Source organism: Tiliqua scincoides, chromosome 3, assembly GCF_035046505.1.
Source record: "Tiliqua scincoides isolate rTilSci1 chromosome 3, rTilSci1.hap2, whole genome shotgun sequence".
In the NCBI taxonomy this organism is placed as follows: domain Eukaryota; kingdom Metazoa; phylum Chordata; class Lepidosauria; order Squamata; family Scincidae; genus Tiliqua; species Tiliqua scincoides.
In genome coordinates this window covers 125029477-125035814 of record NC_089823.1, presented here as the reverse complement: position 1 = coordinate 125035814, position 6338 = coordinate 125029477, and the positions used below count along the sequence as shown (strand labels likewise).

The 6338-nt window shown below is 46.0% G+C and overlaps 1 pseudogene; it reads left to right on the top strand.

Annotated features, from left to right (window-relative positions):
- Nucleotides 1-2727: 2727 nt before the first annotated feature.
- On the top strand, nt 2728-2846 carry LOC136646745 (5S ribosomal RNA; annotated as a pseudogene).
- The last annotated feature ends 3492 nt before the right edge of the window (nt 2847-6338 follow it).

The window sequence follows — 6338 nt, the reverse complement described above, 5'->3', positions numbered from 1 at the left end:
ATTCCCTGCTCTGTCAAAGTTTCATCTAACGGAGGGGCTGTAGCAGCTGATCTTTATTTCCATAAAAAGAGTTACAAGAACTCTGAGACCATCCAAGGTGGGTCTGAAGAGCTAGAAGAAAGCTCTCAGAGTCAGAAAGCATACCAGGTTGGAGTGTGCCATCTGAGAAGCAGCATGCCATCTGAGAACTGCTTTTTCTGTCTAAGGAGGTCTGCTAACTGGAAGGGGAACTCTATCCAAGGTCAGGAAAGAGAAGAGACAAGTCCCAGTGGGAGGGATGGAGGGAAGGCAAAGACTATATATCTGTTTGCTTTTAACAAATGTATATTCTGCCCTTTGGTGCCAAGCTCATACTGGGCAACTTGCAGACAAAATTTTAAAAAATCAACAACAATTCCACAATAAAACTCAGTAATAGAAACAAACAATCTCAGATTCATTTATGGAATACAATACAGAAGAGTGCATTTAGCTGTTAAGAGTCTTCTGAAGGAGCAGAATTTAAAAATACAGAGGAAGGGGCCATGGCAAAAGAACCCACAAATTGTTTGGATCCAGGTGTTAAATTTTTTTTCAAAAAAGTGCAGTGGTTGAAGGAGTAGGACTCCAGGCAACCCACCAAATCTTTGATGAATGTGACACCTAATAGTAAATGTTTAATTAATTTTTGTTTCATATTTTCCAAAGGTATCATACTGTTTGTTAAATAATTGATTTGAATTCAGATAATCCAGTTAGTCAGAGCACCAAGGACTGAAGGAGATGATGCAAACTGCTTTCAATCAAAGCATTCTGAATGAGCTGCTCTTATCCAAGATACTCAAAGTATGGGTTGCAAACTCCAGGGGGCTGGGGAGCAGCTTGGGATTGGGTCACAAAGAAGACCTGAAGAACAAAGTTCAAATCCTGGACTCTCCAGATTGAGCTGAAACCTGCCTGAAACCCAAGAAAACTGGTACGTTCAGACCAGGGATCTCCAAACCCCAGCCCAGGGGCCAGATGCAGTCCACAGCAAGCCTCTTTCCGGCCCGCAGCCAACCTCTTGTCCCCTGAAAGCCTCTGGCCCACTCAACTGAACATGACCAGAACTGTGCTCTGATTGTGTCTGAAGGGTGTTCTGAGGGCCAGAGAGTTTGAATGAATGAGCCCATTCATTCATTTATTCACTCATCTAAGTTCCATCTCTGATTTATTTATTTAAACTTTATATTTAAATTTTTTTCTGGCCCTCCACACCACGCCAGATATTTGAAGCGGCCCTCTGGTCAAAAAGTTTGGAGACCCCTGATTTAGACAATACTGAGCTATGTGGGCCAACCTTCTTACCCCAGGGATTCTCAGTGTGGGTCATGCTAAGGTCATCTAATGAAACCCTTCTGTACATTCAACTTCTTTCTATGTTTTGTTTGATTCTTCCGTTTTATTGTTGTGGATAAATGATGAATGTCTTGCTCTTTATTGTTTACCAGTTTAATGCATTTAAACATTGACTGTTTTCCATGAAATTGGAAAGATGAGAGCTATATTCCTAAATAAATACATTAACTGACTGAATGTCCTCTTAATTCAAACTTTTCAAAGGTCATGGACATGAATGTTCAACTTTGATTCATTAATTAGAAGAAAAATAAAGTCTGACTGAGTGCATCATAAAGTTATTCTGGCATTCCGACATAACCATTTGTGCCAATGTCGCTTACTCCAGTCGTCTTCTTCTTGTGAAGACTCTGGACTCAACTGACTGACAGGGACTGTCTTCAAGACCCTACTGGGTGGGAAGCATGAGCAATTGAGCAGCCATAGTTCTTCTTCCTGCCAGTGGCGCCAATCACTATGTGTTCCTACTGTGTTGTTCTGCCTCTTCGGTTCATCTAACAATAGGAGCAGCAGACAGTGGCATGGCAACAGTATGTACTTGATTTTAGAAGGTAGAGAGTGAAAGAGAAGGCAAGGAAGAGTAGAGGGGATGCCACAGCAGGGGAGAACAGAAATGCAAGCAGGAGATCTGCTGAAGATTAGGGGACTTGCTTCCCAGCCCTTCCGGCAACATAATACCCTTTATAACTGTCACAAAATGCAATGCACTACATGGTGCCATATTGTTGGTCTGCATGCCAGTGCTCTGTCCACATCCCCCAGTGCTAGTAAGTCAGCATGGGAGGGTGGGGGCAGAATGAGGCAGGGAGGGAAGGAACAGGAGGAGACTGGGACAGGGAGGAGGAAGGATTGAAGCTGATTGAGGCTGTAAAGGGGTGGTGTCATGAGTATCCCATATCCCTTTTTGTCCTCAATTCACCTTCCCAGGTCCACTCAGACTTACACCAGCTATACAGCTGGTGCAGGTTCAGTGGAGTGGCAAGGGCGTAACATGGGCCAAGGGATCAAGTGTTCCCTTACCTCAGGGAGGCCTTCATGGCTTGAAACTCCCCAAGGGATGCAGCAGGCACCCCATTGGTATGGCTTCATAGGCACATGGGGGGTTAGGTAGGATTGGGCTATTGGTCAAAGCAACCCTTCTAAAGAGAAAGTCCAGGCAGGATTTACCTCATCTAGGATCCTTAGTCCTGGCTACTCTTAAAACCACACAGACTTGAGCTTCAAAATAAAATGGTGGTGATGGCAAAACTGTGGCAGACCCATTTAAGGGCAGATCATAACCCACTTCTGGATTGCGCAATTCTACCTTATATCATTACAGTGGCCAGTGGTCCTTTGCTAGACAGTCATTTTTGTGGCGCACTAGCCCTGCACATGCCCGATCTTGTCTGATCTTGGAAACTAAGCAGGGTCAGGCCTGGTTAGTACTTGGATAGGAGACCGCCTGGGAATACCAGGTGCTGTAGGCTTACACCATAGTCTTTTGAGACTGAAGGTTGCCAACCAACAGCTCAGTCCTAACTAACTTTCCATGCTGCAATGAACCATGGATGCTCGCAGCCACAGGTAAGATCATGCATGGGATTCAGAGGGAGTTGAGAAGGCTATTAAATGGGGAGACAATGGGGGCAAGGAGGAGGGCAGTTCAGGCCCAGGAAAAGGGGGATATAGTGGCAGCAAGCACCCACCTAATTCTCAACCCCTTCCTGGGCTTGGTTCACCTTCTCTGGTCCACGCAGACTTGTCCCAGCAATATGGCTGGTGCAAATTCAAGTAGACTCGGAAAGCTGTCATAGTACTCTGGAACTATAGTACTCTGGAACAAGTGAATGAATGTTCTTCTGGAGGACAAAACTCCCCACAAGACACAGCAGATGCCCTGTGTCACCACTGCATTGCCACTTAGGGATTTAAAGAGAATTGGGCTGTGAGCTGAACAGTGGCAAGTTGTATTTCTTCTAATAGGCGCACACCACTGTGCAGACCCCTTTGGTTGCTGTGCGGCAGTTTGGTGACAGATTCTGGTGTTCAGCAGTGATGTCGTACATCATCACTAACTTCCAGTTCAACTGAGCTTTGAATTGCAAGGAATGTGGATTTGAGCTGCACAGCCATATGACCATTCAGCTTACCAGGAATATTGCTGGCAGGTACTGCATGATAAATTGAAGTTTAGGGGGTTACTACATAGTCCCACATCCAGCCACTTGATGTTACTACTCAATATTACTAACTCAGGATTACTACTTCAATCCAGGCCTTGGAACTACAAAGGAAGACTTTCTGTTGTCCATTACTTCATTACTTTTGGCATTGAACAACCACAGACATAAAGGTTATATCCAGAGAATCTTAGCTGTGACAGTCCCATTGCAATGAATAGGGCTTAAATTAGCCATGACTAATTTGTCTCATTAATTTCAATCCTGTGGGCTTTTACAACAATGGGGCTAGCATCTCGCAGGCATAAGAGACCCTGCAATGGTGCAAGGATTACACTGTTACTGGGCCATTTGAGGTCATTGCTTCAAGACAGCTGCAGATCCCTGCCACCACAGTTCCTGGACGATGCCAGGATAGGCTGGTGCAGAGGATGGTTCGTGGGTGGGGGAGGATAGTTGGGATAACTGAGTAGGGAGGGGAAGGAACTGGAGGGCATGTGCAGGGCAAATGGGGGTAGATCTGGAGTACATCAGCTTTTACCAGATCCTATCTTCCATTTTTAAACCTGGCATACCCTCTAGCTCTCCTCAAACTTGTGCCAACTAGATAAAAGGCAGAGTAATCCTAACTTGTGCTGGAACAAGCAGGCCGGCAGGTCTGTGCTGTATTCAGCACAAGTTTGGGGCTGACTGCAGGCCAGCCCGGGGCAAGGGAAAAAAATTCCCCTTACCCTGGGTAACACTGCAGCAACCCCAATGGGGCTACTCAGATCTGCGCCACTTAAATCAGTGATGCATATCTGAGCTGGCCCAGGCTGGCCCAGGCTGCCCGGGAATGGGGCTAGGATCCAGCATAATAGCCAGATCCTGGCCCCACCTCCTGCTCCCCACTTGCCCACCATCCTGCTTGCCCCCTCCTCCCTCCAAAACGCCTCCCTCCCAGCTCCTCCCCGCCTGCCCCATGCTTCCCAGACCCCCACCGTGAAACACCTCCCTCCCGCCTCCTCCCTGCCCTCCCAATGCCCCTCCAGACCTCCACGCCAGCTGAGCTCGGTCGGCATGAACTCACCCTGCCCCAGTGTCCACCTCAGCGCGGGGAGGCCAGCGCACATTCGTGTACCAGCCTATCTCCCCCAAAAGGGACTCGAAAGTGCTTTACAGCACTTTTGCGACACTCATCGCCTGGTGCAAGGGCCTTGCACTGGCCAAGCTGTTGCTTTGGATTGCGCCCTAAATAATTAAGGTTAGTTGTGACTAATTCCTTTGTGTAGAAATTGTTAAGCGCCGAAGTGCCTAATAGAAGTGCCTAATAGAACTGATACATGTGAGCATTAACAAAACATTCTCTTCAATTTCCATTTTATGCAAAAGACTTGGTCCAAATTTATGAGGTTAAGATCCAGAACCGCTCTTTGGTATTTTAAAAATCTTTTCTTTCTTGGAAACAGCACAGATAATGGCAAAAGATATATTTCTCTGGTAAATATGCACATTTTTTGGTCTATTGAATAATCAACATTTAATAACGTGACTCTCATAAAGTCTCTAGCAGTGAGCATACAAGTAGAAAAGATATTGAAAAGACTCTTCATTTCCACAAACGCATAACATAATCTGCAATTTTGTGACCCACAATATTTAATCAAAGCACGATTGTTTCTCCTGAGTAAACTTACTTGGTGAAATATGGCACTCCCCTAAATCCAGTTCATCAAAGCTCTCAAGAAATTGCCACTGCCAACAGAACAGCTCTTATCACTAAAGGTAATTCAAGTTCAAAGCGATAGATAAGAATCAGTGCATCTGACAAGTAAACGTGACCAAGTGGACTTCAGGGTAAGAGATAAGAGAAGCAGGGATTTTTCCAAACCATTTAAATAGAGAGCAGGTTATTAAAAAAGTTTAAGATATGTCAAATCGAAATTTATTAACCAGAATATTTAATTCTTCCCCACTTCTTTGCCTTGCAGGGATTTTAAAATTATGCATTTCTTTCTATTGTGCATTTCAGGATAATGCAAAAATGCTAGGCGGCCTAATTTATGACATCTCCACCTAAGCATCTCCTATAATGTCATGAGAGTGGCTTGGGCGCTGCCCTTCAAAATACTGTTAGTGCTCCAATAAACTGGGTTGCTTGTGTACTCCTATGGAGCCATTAGGAATTCAGATGGTAACCATATGGCAAATGAGGGATTAGGGGTGGCTCCACAAAGGGGTGGCTCCTTTTGGAGCATCTGGAGGCCCCTGCTGCTGCTCTCCACTGCCTGCTGATCCAAAGGGGAGACACAGGCCAGAAAGAGGAGAGGAGAGGCAATGGTCAGAAGAAATCCATGAGGTTCAGGGAAAGAGGAGAAGGCAAGGGGAAAAGGGACTGATAAGAAAAGTGGAAGGAGAAGGGGCCAGCCTGGCACAAGGGAGATCAAGAAGCGAAAGACATTTCAGGAAGAAGGGAAAGACATTTCAGGAAAAATGAAATGAGGGGTGAAGTTGGACCCATAAAAAAGTAAGAAGAGAGGGGGTTGGACTTAGCAGGGAAGGGGCCAAACAACTACTCCTTGTATATATGTGGTCCCTGGGCCAAGGCTACAAAGCAGTGTCTCAACCCCTGTCTTGGAAGCCATGCCCTACATGTAGGCGCGAGTGGCCCTGGAACCCAGTTCTAAGCCCCGTCCTTGGGTGTCAAATGGGGAAGAGATGGGGTGGGGAATGAGTGATTTGGGCCCAGGAGGGGGGTGGGTTCAGTAACAGCAGTGCACATGGAATCCAAACTTCCTTCCCAGGCCTGATCCACCTGCA